The 12,744-nt window shown below is 41.1% G+C and overlaps 1 protein-coding gene across 19 annotated transcripts in view; it reads left to right on the forward strand.

Annotated features, from left to right (window-relative positions):
• Positions 1-12,744, forward strand: part of Acsl4 (acyl-CoA synthetase long chain family member 4) — a 322,427-nt gene that overhangs the window by 245,880 nt on the left and 63,803 nt on the right. For 12 of the 19 annotated variants that reach the window (XM_051177983.1, XM_051177988.1, XM_051177980.1 and 9 more), the window contains exon 1: positions 4,550-4,723. The gene's annotated coding sequence lies outside the window, so the exon portion shown is untranslated. Of the gene's footprint in view, positions 1-4,548; positions 4,724-12,744 lie in introns of those variants that run through there. The other 7 variants (XM_051177973.1, XM_051177970.1, XM_051177974.1 and 4 more) reach the window with 2 other exon arrangements.

Consider the following 12,744-nt stretch of genomic DNA (forward strand, 5'->3'; position numbering starts at 1 on the left):
CTCTCAGCAGGTTTCTGCTAGTCTGAGAGATACCATCCAAGCATCAGCTACTGACTACAGCCTTGGACATGCTGAAAGCTGATGTGGACCAGTCTGGTCAATGTGATAGCCCCCTGTTTCTTCAGCTGGGTCGGCAAACTAGATACTTCTGATGAATGTTCCATTGCCCTAATTCCCTCTTGCCATTGACTAGCATTCCAGCCTTCCTGGGCCTGACAACATCCTAGTTTCAACATGAAGTAGTTATAGAAAAAAGTATATTGCCCCTTGTTCCCTAACAGGCTGGGATGTTAGATAGAAAGGAAACGCCTGAAATAGTTCTATAGCATTCAACCTGCTTTATGTAAAACAGAGAGGTTATTATATAGCTGCAAGAGAAAATTGCTGTTTCTAGATAAACCAGCCAAGTATCATTAGAAACAATCTACACACACACACACACACACACACACACACACACACACACAATTGTAAAGGGAGGGACCTGAAATAAAGTAAATACCTAGTCCCTATTCTCATTTCCAGGTTCCTTTTAGATAGTAATTCTGATGTCGGCCATCCCATCACAGGCTTTCTAGCCCTTCTGCTTCTGCTAATTGCTGTTGGTTCTTGCATCACTGATGCCTTAACTAGATGATAATTCCTGTCTGGGTACCATTAAGCCTGACATTTACTAGACCCCAATACAAACAGGTATCCATCAGAGTCAAGGATTTGAATCAGGATACAACTCAAAGTGGTGGGGAATGTAAGAGCTAAAGTTACATTTTAAGCTTTAATTACTATGCCTAAGTGATCCATGAAACAAAAATGCCTCTGATCTTCAAGCCCTTTGCTCACGGACAGATAATTCCTGAAATGCTGGAGGCTATTGTTTACTGGAGATAAAAAGCCACATGTTTTCACTCCCCTAAACACGTTTGTTTGAGCCATCTGTGCTTGATCACACGTGGACAGGAGATTCACAGGCAGGAAATATACCTGCCCCTGACTGGATGTAGGCTGGAGGTATGTCAGGCTGTATGCTGGTTCCTGATTGGACCAGATGGAAACTGCAGTGAATTGTGGGTTTTCCTCCCTAAGCTGCTGCAAACCCTGCCTCAGGGCTACTTCCTAGGAATTTAGCTATGGAGCTGGCCAGATGCCATCCTCCTGGCCAGTATTTAATTAAGGCTTGCTTCAAATTTGGCTTTAAACTGTGGTAGTGGTCTTATTCTCGATTGGTGGGATTAACAGGCAAAATCAGTATCATTGAAAGCTACCTCCAGCTCTGTCTTTGACCAGTTTTGCAAAGTCACTTAGTTTATTATTTCATTTACAGTGAGATCATCTTCTAAGGTTTCTGATTTCACTAGTTGCTTCATGCTTACTACTAAAGAAAATATTTTGCCGGGTTATCAGGTCTGTAAAAATAAAGTTTGTTAATGACAAACTCTAACATAATTTGTGTAATTCAAATAGTATTACAAAGTCCTGCTGCTTGTATTTGGGCCCCAGGAGGAAATTATTCTAGTAACCCAAGAAGTAAGTTTAAGATGCAAAGACTTGGTCCATAGTCAGTGAAGAACAGTTGTGTTCTGTCCTTCCATAAATAACTAATGCCAAGAGCAGCCTGGCTATCTATTTCAGCTTCTTATTACAAAAGAGCAAAGTTAGCAAGGCCTAAATATCAGTGTCTGCTAACAGAGCAGCCTTGTTCAATTCTATTTAACTTCCAGGGGCTTCATTTTCCCATTTTTTAAATTAGAATAGCTTTTAAATGAAATTGTGACGTCAGCATACAAAGCATTGAGTTTCATTATAACAGTTTCATACATCATTTGGTCATATTTGTCCCTGTATCCTGCTGTCCTCACTCCTACCTCTCCCTAGTGTCCCTCCTACCCCATAGTACCTTTTCTGTTTTTCTATCCTGTGTCTCTCCCTTTTTATACTGTATTTAAAATTTTGACAATTGCATCTTACAGTCCCCTCCGTTTCTAATTTGTTTTCGGTGAGATGTCACTGAGTGTGCTTCACAGTGAGCCCCTGGGAGTGTACAAATTCCAGGCTCCAACGGGCTAGTTGTGTGACTGGACACATTGTTCATTCACATCTGTTTCTGCACCTTTCAAAGATGATAATCTTCCATCTTCCTAAGGCATTAAAAAAATTGCAGTGGCTCTAAAATGTCAGACAGCTGCTTGGGGGAGAGGCAAATGTTTTGCTCTCAGGTCACAGGTCTTAGGGAGCTTTTCATGTTTTCCCCTTTTCCTTCCCTCCTTTGTGCTCTCCCTCCCCTCTTTCTTTCCTTCCTCTCACTGTAAATTGATATAGTGTGATCTTGAGACAGGCTTTCATTTTGTAGCTCAGGCTGTCCTCACAATTAGATCTGCTTCGGTCTTTAGAGTGCTGGGTCACAGGCCTGTGCCTTTACCTCCTGGCTCTTGGTTTTGCTCTGGAAACAATAAAAAAGAAGTTCTGTGGAAATATTTGTTTTCAGTGTGGCTGCATTTCTGTTTGCTTGGTGGTTTTTTGGGACAGCCTCATGGAATGTTGGCTGACCTAGAACTCACAGAGATTCCCCTGCCTCTGCCTCCTGAATGCTGGGATTAAAAGTGTACACCACCACACCTGGTTGTTTTCTCTCTTGCACAAGTACCTCCTCTTCATTATCTTGATTGTGGTTGGTTAACGTGCAAGAAAAGATCAGGGAGATAATAAAGGTGACCAGAAGTGTGGGCACGAATTAATAATTGAAGTGAGAAAGATTTTGAAAGTACAAGTAGCTTTCTGTTTGATGCATATGTGTTATGTACACGTACATATATGTGTATACAAACAAAACCCACTTGCTCCCCTCCTTTATTTATGCCTTGTAAAGCTGGAGGGACTTCTGTAAGCTCCTGAGGACTACTGAGTTCAGAAGAGTTACTTAAAAATAGCTGGGCTACATGACTGATGATGCAGGAAACTAGAAAAAGTATTCTTTAATTACAAGTGCTTTTCGTGCTTGGTTTAACAGGTTGGGTTACATGGAACTGTAAGTCTGTGTGGTTCCTGGGTTTTAATTTTAAGTTAAACTTTAAGTTTGTTGAAGGAGTGAATGTGTGTCCCTCCAATTTCTTTTGTATTAACTTGAGGATAAATGACAGGGCTCTGTACACTGTAGGTCCCTGGTAAAATATACAGCTAGCTAATAATTATCTGTTTCTGGTATTACAACAAGATCTTATAAAAATAAAGATGACAATTAAATTTGTTGTTTGAAGTCCTGAACTTTCTAGGTCAATCGTGAGAAAGGAAAAGTACATGAGTGTCTAAACAATTTACTAGTTGGTGGGTCCATTGGAAATAAAAGGTGCACTACAGCTTTGAAATAGTAACATTCAAACAAGCTGAAAGGCTCTGCTCTCAGGCAAGCACACAGTATGTGTCCTTTGGGTGCTTCTTAAAATTCAAAAAATTCACCTATTTAAGATCCAGATCAAGGCATCTGGGGATTATTTCTCTAGGTACTCACATTTGAGCAAACACCCCAGACGATTATTAAAGCTAAGAACTACTGTAGCCAGCTATCTAAGATGAGCAATTCTGTGTGTGTGTGTATTTGTGTACACCACACATACAGTCATTCTATGAGAAAAAAAAGAAAACTAGTAAGTAAAACATCCATAATAAGCAGGAAAATAAAGCAGCCAGTCCACCCTTATGCATCACAGAACTGAAGAAAAGTTGACATTTGTTTCTTTTGGAGATGTACTCTTGGCAGTTTGTTGTCGCTTATTTGCAATTACAATGTCTTGGAGCGCTGAGATAGGCTTTGGAATTTTATTTAAAACAATAATTTCTCAACTCTTTGGGGGAGAACAAATGTCTTTATCAAGTACAGGCTTAGAAGCAATATGATCTCACCGTACTGACCTGAGTTTTTCTTATCAGTTGTGGGCTCTTTTGCCTTGACTGATTGACTTGCAAAACCCTGCCTTCAAGAGACATTTCATAAGCCTTGAGGGAGCAAGGATCTTAACACAGCTCAAGGCAAGATAAAAGGACGGGTGGCTTTGGCTCAGGCTTTCAGGAGTTAGAAGCCAGAAAACAGGGTTAAGATCCCTCCTATAGGAAGCACGAGGCAATCCTAAGATAGGTATCTACTAAGGGCAGCTGGAAGATGACCTCCGGGGAACTTTCATCCAGGGTGGAGTCTTGGGAAAGCCCGCTAGAGCATGGGCCTGTTCAGCAGCTCTCCGCCCTCGGCGCCAAGCCCTCGCGGACGGTTCTGCCCAGCACTGAGGGATCAGCATCGTGGCAATGGGCTCCGGTGAGCCTTTAGCGATCCGAGACCCTTTGGTAGCAGCCAACCTCCTAGGCAGCAGCCGCGAGCCCCAGCGGGCTCCGCCTCTGTGGCGGTGACGTCCTTAGCGAGCGGAGGCGGGCGCGTGGGTGGGCCGAGCCGGCGGCCGCCTGCGATTCGGCGGGCTCAGCCACACCACCGCGCGCCCCCGCTCCGCCCGCCCCTCCGGGCGCGTCTTTTCCGGGCTCGCGCCGCGCCCCGCCTCCGCTGGCCATCCGGGTTGCGCGCGCGCCGCTGCGGCTTTTTTTTCCACTGGCCTCCGCGGCGCGCCCCTCCTTGCAAGGCAGCTCCAGAGCTAGCGGGCACGCGGGCTCCTTTCCGTGAGCTTCCTTCCCCTTAGGGCCGGACCGAGTGGCGGAGACGTGGTGGGTGGACGAGGCGGAACCTTAGGTGAGTGATCCTAGGCTGGGGAGACTGCGGCCGCTGGGTCGGTGCCCGAGAGCCCCCCCCCCCCGACCCCTGGCGGGCTTCGCGTTGTTCACCTGAGCCGGCTGGAGGTCAGGGGGGCGCTCGGCTTCCCGGCAGCGGCGGCTGGCTCCTGAAGCTCCCGGGTTTCGGTGGGGATGATCGCTGTCACTGTCTCCGTGGATGCGCTCCGGGATCTTCCAGAACCCCGCCTGGCTCTTCCCTGTAGCTCCCTGAACCCGAGGGCCATGAGAACTCTTCCTCCCGGGGGTACAGGGCTATGTCAAGACTCAGTTGCCTTGAGCACACAAAGTGCCTGCTAGACCTCCAAACGACCTTTAGGGCGCCCCTAGACCTCAGCTCCATTTTGTCCCTTCCCAAGTCACTCAGTAACAGGGTCGGGGCACAAGCGGGGCGTGGGGGGGGGGAAGCGAGGATGTCTCACTGGCTCTAGAAACATCTGCCCGCTCCAATTTGAGGGGGGTGACTTAGGTTTCGATAGATACCCTCTCAGCATCCATACCTTTAGGTCTCTTAGCAAACAGCTGGATCCTAACTGAAGCATGCATGGTGGTGTGTTCTTTCCGTCTTCATCCCCGCGTTCAGTAGGTATATTTAATATTAGGTTTATTCACTTCCTCTTCCTCTCATTCAAGTACCGAAAAGAACTGTGGCTGATGTCTATAGACAGAAAAACCTAGGAGAATGTGATTCATTGCCCAACCGGTTACATATTTGAAATCAGACGTCATTTCTCCTTTTTTTTTTTTTTTTTTTTAACTAAAGCATCTCCTTCGAAGGCATTTATTTTTTATTTTCTTGAAATTAATTTGCTCCTTCGTACTTTTCATCTAAAAAAAAAAAAGTCCGTCCTCATTCAGAAACGACGGTAAGGATCGTAATAAGGGGGAAATGAACCTTGCTGAAGAAGTAAGCCGTTTGCTTTACTGGTTAATGGTTTAATCAACCACTCAGTTTCCTCTTCTGTGAAAATATGCCCAGCTGTCATGCAGTTGGATTCACGCATACCCGAGGTTCCTTCTCATGTTTTGTTTCTTAGACCTCTAAATTCATGCTTAGTAATGCATTGCTATGGGCATTTAAACTAAGAAAGCCGTTTCCTGCTCTTACTTGTAACTTTTTTTTTCTTCACTTCCAACAAACAAGGCTTTCAAATGTTCTTGAAATATAAATCAGCAAGTGGATATCCATTACAGTGCTGCTACTGAATGTGTCAAGCCAAAATTTGAATGTAAGGCCTCCCTTAAATTGCAAATTAGCTTATCTTTCAGCTGCATCTGCAAAAGTGCAAAACATGCTAGACCAATTTCAAAGTTGGAGTGATTTAAGCTTTGTGGGTTCTTTAAGAAGTATTCTTAAAACCAAATCAAATAATAGATTTTTGTTGTTGTTGTTGTTACCGAATTGGGTAGCGATGTGATGGGTGGAGAAAGAACAAAGAATCTTGCCCAATTAGGTGGCAAGAGATCTGAATCCAGACTTTGGAGATGTTCAGATTCTAGCCTCACTGTATCTAGCTATACCAGCCCTTAAACAAGGACTTAGTTTTCACATATATACATGAAAATTAATATATGGTTGGCTGAATGATTCATAAATCCTTCATGTTGGATCATGTATTTTGAAAATAATGAGATTATTATGATTATATATGTAATATAATACACTTGACATTAAGGCTGTGGCTGAATCTTGGTACATACATCACTTTAGAACATTTTCTCAAAGGTCTGCGTATCAAGTTATTCTTAGTTCTTAATTTATCCTGACTTAATGAGTCACAGCTACATGTGGTAGTACAAAAATTCAGAAGCAGTCTTACAAATGTTTGGGTTAACTTCCAATTGCGAATGAGAAACTTGTAAGATGATGTGAACATACAACCTTAAAATTGTAATTGCCTAGTAGCATTAAAAGCATATATAGAGGAGTTGGAATGATGGCTCAGTAGTTAAGAGCAAAGGCTGCTGTTCCAGCGGAACCAGGTTCAATTCCCAGCATCCGAGTGGCTCACCCCTGCTTGTAACTCCCATCTCAAGGGATCCAACCGTTCCCAACACCCACATGGTGGCTCACAACTGCCTGTAACTCCAGTGTCAAGGTATCCAACACGCTCTTCTGGCCCCTGTGAGCACAGGACATGCATGTGGTATACACAAACATGTAGACTAAACACTACACATAAAATAAAAGATTCAGCCAGATGTTGTGGCACACAGACAGTCTCAGCACTTGGGAGGCAGTCAGGCAGATATCTGTGAGGCCAGCCTGGTCTACATAGAAAGTTACAGGGCTATATAGAGAGACCCTGTCTCAAACAACAACAAAAATATATATTTTTAAAAAAGCATATGCTATTTATAGATCCATTCTACCTTCTTTGTTCTGCTTTTTTTTTTTTTTTTTTGTTTTTTTTTTTTTTTTGTTTGTTTGTTTTTCCTTTCGAGACAGGGTTTCTCTGTGGCTTTGGAGCGTGTCCTGGAACTAGCTCTTGTAGGCCAGGCTGGCCTCAAACTCAGATCCCACCTGCCTTTGCCTCCCAAGTGCTGGGATTAAAGGCGTACACTACCACCGCCTGGCTCATTCTACTTTCTTCTTAGTGGCTCATGTATTTTGTGGTAGACCTTCAGGATATGATGGTTAAGAGAACAACACCTTTTCTATGAAATTGTAGTCTGAGAGGATGGTGTGGTTTTAGTGAGATGTGGGCATGTAGTTTATTTTTATTAACAATAGTCATATCCAAGTTGGGATGAACAAAATCCCCTTGAAGTTAAGCCATGGTAGATTGTTGATTCTTTTTAGTTTTTCTGTTTTGAAACAGGGTTTATCTATATAGCTTTGGGTGTCCTGGGGCCAGACCGGCCTTGAATTCCAAGGAACCGCCTGCTTCTGTTTGGATTAAAGGCATTGCCACCACAGGCAGGCTCTACAGTTCCCCTTCCTTCCTTGACTTTCCTTAGGAGAAACATAAGCTTTGCTTTACCACTCTTGCTACTAGGTGATACTATATTTTGATTATGAATTTTGGTGTTGTGGGTTGTCATAAACTATTCCCTCTATCTGATTTCACCCAGTGTTGGTATCTTAAATATTATTATTATAGTACAACTAAAAAGGCGAAATAGTCTGCCCATCATATTTGTATCCCACTAGGTTTTCTTTTATTTCTAAAAATTTGTTCTCATCTTTAATTTGTATGTATGTGAGCATGCCCACCTAAGCCAGAAGAGGGCCTTGGAGCTGGAGTCATAGGAATTATGAGCTGCCTGACATAGGTGCAGGGAACTAAACTCTCATTCTGTCTGCAAGAGCAACAAGCATTTTTAACTGCTAAAGCCATTTTCCAGCCCCAGTATTCCACAACGTTTAGCGTGCAGTTTGTCTGTGTTTTGTTACCATGTGTAGCTTTCTGTGAGCACTCCAGGCAAGTCACAGAACAATCCTGCCCCACAAGGATTCCATGCGATATGTGTGTGTGTGTGTGTGTGTGTGTGTGTGTGTATGTATGCATGTATGTATTTTTACAGTCACCTATCTATTTCCCATGTCCCTTGTCATGTCAAGAATGCTAAATAAATGGGAACACAGACTAACCATTTTAGGTTGCCTCCTACCACTAGCACAATTCCTTGGAGATCCAAGAGATTTATAGAGAATATACTCTTAATAATGTGTTTCTTTTCATTATTGAGTAGTATGGCTTGTCATAGACGAATGTTTAATCATTCACCTATCAAAGAACCTCTGATGTTTCTGTATGAGCATAAATTTTCACTTCTGGAATAAAAGTCTAAGAATACAATTGCTGGGTTATATAGTAGTTGCATGGTTAGATTTCCAAAAGGACACCATTTTTACATTTCCATTTGCACAGCAGTGTGTGGATTTTTTGTGACTGGCAGCTTTTTCGCGTTGTTGCTACTCTTTGCCCTTATAATACTCTAATTTCCCTTTAGCTATCAGTATGTAGTGATCTTTCTCTTCAGAGTTTTTAATACCTTGATGACTCATGGTCTGCATTTGTCCCTTTATTTGTTTGCAATATTTGTGCTTTCTTTTAGATTTTTGAGGTTGTGATTTCTTTTGGTTTTTTGAGGTAGGGTTTCTCTTTGTATGTCTCTCTCTCCCTGGCTGTCTTAGAACTCTCTATGTAGATCAAGATGGCCTGAACGCAATAGAGACCTGCTTGCCTCGGCCTCCCAAGGGCTGTGATTAAAGGTGTGGTCTGCCTGGTTTGAGGGTGTATTTTTTTTGTTTTTCGAGTTTCTAGCTCAGGCTGGCCTTGAACTCACAGATCTACCGGCCTTGAGGTTATATTTTAATCATAGTGTTTCTCTCTGCTCTTTCCTCACTCCAAATTCTCCTTTTTAACTGCCCCTCTCTATTCTTCAAATTCATGGCCTCTTTTTTTTTTAATTGTTACTGCATGTATTTATGTGTTTATATATATACACACACCCTAAATAAAATCATTGAGTTGGTATGCTGTTACTTTGTGTTTATGTTTCCAGTCCCAGTGGATATATTTTAAAAAAAAAAAAACCACTTCCCTATCTAAGGCTCAGAGAATATTGCAGTAGGGGGCAGAAAGAGTGTATGAACCAGAGGATCAGGGAGTTTGCTAAGTGATTGTGTCTCCTAGTAACACCAGAAATTATACCTGTAAAATCTCACCAATGTGACCACTCATGTGAATTAAGCAAGGAGGACACCAACAAATGTGCCAAAGTGGACAGGGACTGGGAGTCAAGCCTATATAGAACTACTGAGGAAAGCTGGGAACAGTGGAAGTGGCCCTCCCCAGGGAAGAACATACCAGTTGGTTCTCCAGTGCCAAATGATCAGCCCTGAAAACACACTACTAGGTCTGTTAAAATTTATTGTTTGAGAATTGCATACATCTACACACTGACTACTGATCACAGTTGCTCCTTCTTCCCCTCTACCAGCTCTTCCTGGATCCCCACCTCCCACCCCCAACACACCAAGGAGCCTTTCTACACTTTTTTTTTTTTTGGTAATATTCCACCAAGTGCCATGAATGCATGACTGTGGTGCCATCCACTGGTGTATGGACAGCCTACCAGGCTACCGCTAGATCTTCAGTCAAATGCCTGTCATCCTTTTATCCAATTTCATGTTAGATTATTTGAAATTGTTGAGTATTAGAAGTTCTTTGTATATTTTAAATATTGGTCTCTCGTTGTTACATGGCTTGAAAGTTTATTCTTTCAGTTTGAGGCTTGTGTTTCCAATCTCTTCACAGGCAGTTTTGCAGAACCTTAATTTGGACTGCTGAGACAGTAAATACATTGCAGAAAAGATTGACACATGGCCTGTGCTTCTGGTCTCAAGGAGTCTTATGTACTTGCATTATTCAATTTTACTCCTTTGTGCTCAGCCTTACAGCCCATTAATTTTTCTTGAAATTACTGTTTACTGTTTCAGTAGTTCTACAGCTCACATATGTTCTGTGGCAAGCGGCTTTGAATCTGGTTTATACATGTTCTTACTATACTAAAATGGCTGCTATTCCTTTAGTGCCTTAAAAAGTCTAGTGTCTGCTTTACCACTTGCCCAACACAACGTAGAATTAAGCAGACACATAATGTGCCAAGGAGATTATGGGTTCCACTTTCTAAATTAAAAATTTTTTGGCAAAATTATAATGTCTAGCAAAAAATTTTAAGCCATCTAAAGCACAAAGTTTTGCTTTTATTTAAACCCAGTTTGAGAGTTTGTTCCTGCATTTTGAGTAGTGAAGTTATGAATCTCAATTATATGCTTAGTTAGGTGATTTCTACTTAACTCTAATATAAATTTGTCTTCACTGTTTGTGTTTCTTTTATCGTCACTACTTGTCATTTATTTTAACTGTTTGTTTTTCTTTTATTGTCACTACTTGTCATTTGTTTTAACTGTTTATTTTGTATGGTGTAAGGACAGAGGTCAGGACATTGCTCTACTACTGAGCTAACATCTCCAACTAACTTTTTTTTTTTTTTTACAGTGAATACTAGCTTTTGGTAATGCTTATACTATTATTTTAAAAATTGTGAGTGCCTCTTCTATGGTAAGAACTTGCTAGATTGCTAGACTAGTGATTAATTTTAAGAATATTCTTGTCTATGGTGATACTGCAGTAATCACATGTCTCTTTGCAGCTACCATTATCTGTTCCAGTCAGTGTGCAGTTAGGGTATCAAATTCCTGCTAGAAAAAAAGAGCAAACTGGTGTAAGTCAGGGGACAGAAAAAACACTTGCCTAGGCCAAATCCTGTCTACCACCTGTTTCTGTAAATAAACTTTAGTTGGAGCATAGCCATATGGCTTCATTATGTATTGTCTGGCCGTGTTCACAGAGACCCTGTGGCCTCCTTGGTCTGTTTACTCTCTGGACCATTAGAGAAAAATGTTGAACTCCCAGATGAGGCAACTTTAACTAGGGCCAATTTCTTTTATTGAGGAAATATTTATAGGCTTTGCTTTTCTTGTTGTTGAGGTGTGCGTTATTTCAGAGTGAATGTCGGTTTACTCTCTGGTAACTAGTATGAGTCTATTAGAGGCTTATGCCAGACTGCTAATGAGCGAGCTAGGCATGGCTGTAGTTTTGCAGTAGAAACTGCTTTGTAATCTTTAAGTACATGTAGTATGAGGCTACCAAGTTGAACTTCCACTGTGTTTTATTATTTTGTTTGCGTAACTTCCTTCTTTTGTTAACTTGGCACTTTAGTTCTTTTAAATGTCTAAGTGTCATGCTGAAAATGGAAATGAAGTTAGGACACTTGGCTGGACATTTGGAAGGAAGTGGATCCTGTCATATGCAGAAGTATAGTAAATTTATTTTTAAAGTGTAAGTGCACATTTAAAAATGAGTGAAAAATATAAAAATAGCCTAACAAAGTCAAAAAAGGCAAGTGGCAGATTTTGAGTGGGGATAGCTTCTAAATAAGCTGTAGAAACTTTAATTGACTTCTGTTTACCTGATACACTATAATAAAAGATGATAGTCATTTCTTTGCTAAAACTGAACAATTGCTGTTAGCTCAGTGTGCTTATATGCCTATCAGCTGCGCATTTAGGCTTTGCCACTGAACCTGTACATATTAGTGTGTATGTATGTGTTTTGTTGGGGATGGAACCCACAGCCTTCTGCATGCTAGACAAGTGCTTCACTACTGAACTACATCTTCATGTAGTAGTCTTAAAGTAGATGAGTTAATATTTTAAAAGCTGACAGAATATGACTGGATAGAATTGGCATTCTTACTGAAACAAGTGAAGTGATACATGGGATGTGGGATTTGCTTTACATCCTATGGCAGGGGGATGGTGAAGGGGAGTGAACAGTGGAGAACTTTGGGATAATGGTTAGAACTGGTGATGATGATTGTATTATATTTATTATTTTGAATGACACTGAGTTGTTTTAGGAAGAGATGATGAGTGAAAATTACGAAAAGTAATAACTAATTAGGTATGGGTAGGACAGAATAAATTTATATCAATACAGAAATTTGAAAATTGTCTGTGCTCATTGCTTTGCGAGTTATCTTCAGTTCCTTGACATTTTTATCCCAAGAATTCAGTTTAAATTTCTTTGCAATCAAGAGAAACATATTGGCTTCTTGGTCCTATATCAGAAGTTTGGTGAATGAGTATACCTTTGCCACTGATAAAATGAAATGAAGATAACCTGAAATGTTTGCTGTGTGATGCATTAAGAAAAGTTTTTCACTTGAGTTGACCTTTTATGTTAACCATTCTAATTCAAATTAGATACAGGGGTTTCTGTGTAATAAGCATAATATATAATGAGCCTGTTAATAAGGAGGTTGTGCAGATAATTACTTTTTTGAAGTGTGGATGTGAATTTAGAAAAAGCAGCAGAGGGCTGTGAATTGGTATCTTTCAGCTAGACAAATAAAATGAATATGAAAGAAGATCAAGTTTGTCTGATTAACTAGGGAAATATAGACCAT

This window comes from Phodopus roborovskii, unplaced genomic scaffold (assembly GCF_943737965.1).
Source record: "Phodopus roborovskii unplaced genomic scaffold, PHOROB, whole genome shotgun sequence".
In the NCBI taxonomy this organism is placed as follows: domain Eukaryota; kingdom Metazoa; phylum Chordata; class Mammalia; order Rodentia; family Cricetidae; genus Phodopus; species Phodopus roborovskii.